This window comes from Diadema setosum, chromosome 22 (genome assembly GCF_964275005.1).
Source record: "Diadema setosum chromosome 22, eeDiaSeto1, whole genome shotgun sequence".
In the NCBI taxonomy this organism is placed as follows: Eukaryota; Metazoa; Echinodermata; class Echinoidea; order Diadematoida; family Diadematidae; genus Diadema; species Diadema setosum.
This window is the reverse complement of record NC_092706.1, coordinates 18,402,367-18,404,161: the sequence shown is the minus strand read 5'-3', so window position 1 is coordinate 18,404,161 and position 1,795 is coordinate 18,402,367.

Genomic DNA, 1,795 nt, shown 5'->3' with positions numbered 1-1,795 from the left:
TAATGTGTGGTTTGTGAGTAATCAGGCTGTCATGTAAAGTACATGACTTATTAACTACACTCTGACAATTTAAAATCATAACTTTTAATTTCTTAGAGGAGTTGGTATTCCCTTTTCCAGCATGCCCAGGTCTTCCATGATATTGGTTGGACAGGGGACTACTTGGTTGATTAAACACTGGCGATGAAGTATGGAGTGGGTTACCGATAAAGAACGAGTCGGAGGAGTCGGTCGACTCATTACTGCTAATGCTTGACTGTGATGTGTGTTCACTCTCATCAGATAAGGAAGAAAATCTGTTACTGTCTTCAAAGGACTTTGATAAAAGAAAAAGGCTGGAAGCAAAATTTTGGAGGCCACAGTTATCACAACACCAGGAATATGATTGATGATTGGAGAGGATGCGAAACATGTCCTCATTCATACCTATACACGTCCTATGCATCCATATTTCACAATGGTCACATACGATGCAGTCTTGGTTCCATCTAGCTGCTCTGGAGCACACGCCGCAAGAATACTTGGGTTGATGGGGACCAGGATTTAATTGTACATCACCTGACATGTTGATTAGAGTCATTGTAAGGAAGACTTGTGAGGCCAGGATGGTTTTGTAGGCAAAAATAGTATTGTTAGAACTCACGAGAAGTACCATTGATGTGCAGTAGATTGAATTACACACTGAAATTTTTTTCTTGTGTGTAGATGAAGAGCCTGGCAGGTGTTCAAAATAATGCCAAGATTCAGTAGGCTGAGATGAGTACTGACCCATGCCAATGCATTTCTATTGATCTCACTCATTTTGACTCCAAAATTACAGCATTGACCTATATACAATGTATTCGGGGAGTCTCGCTCTCATCAGCGCAACTAGTTTCCAATGTTGGCAGCCCTGTTGTAATCAGGTGGAGTTTGACACACGATGGCACATGTCTAAAGTTATATCGGGTGCTGTTCGTTATTCCGAAGGTTCGCTATTCCGAAGGTTCGTTGTTCCGAAGGGTCGTTAATCCGAAACACGCAAATTCCCTGTACCTAGATGTTCGTTAATCCGAAAAATTCAGAATAACGAATCTTAGGAATAAAGAGCCATCGGAGTAACGAACCTTCGGAATAACGAGCTGTAACCGTTAAATATCTACTCTGTATTTTACCTGTAACGATTTAGGCCCCTATGTATAAATCAGATGCCATGATGTATGATGGGGGGGGGGGGGGGTTGTGTTTCCGGACACTAAAGTTCACGCGTGAAAACTTACCTATTTTACATAGAATATGCACCCTTTACCTCAAAGACTTGATACAAACTCCTCATATACTACTAGACAACAAACATGTACTCTGAAAACGGTGTGAGAATTAACCTGCTAAATCGTTGGATTTCCCCTTCAAAGTGACTCCATGTACGCGTCTGGTCCCACAACGCTTGGTCATACTAATCAAATCGTTGGAGACTAGCCAGATGAGATGGTTAAATTTAATTGTAATTTAATTAAGAATCTAAGTTAATTGTTAATTGTATGTAGTCTAGACCTTGTTGATGGAAAGCTCTGTAACCGCAGCGACCCAGAGTTAATGGAACTGTGGATGCCATCCAGCCATGGGATGAAGTCAATGCAGGATTTGCGATGTAGACCGAGGCGAGGGCCCGTTTACGCTGCAACAAAAGTTATAACAACAACAGCAAATATTTTTTTTCTTTTGTCTTTTTTAAATATAAATTGAACAATGAACAATTGTGCAATGATGTAATGAACTAATAATGTGTTCATCTTACTGCTTTTTACACAGAAAG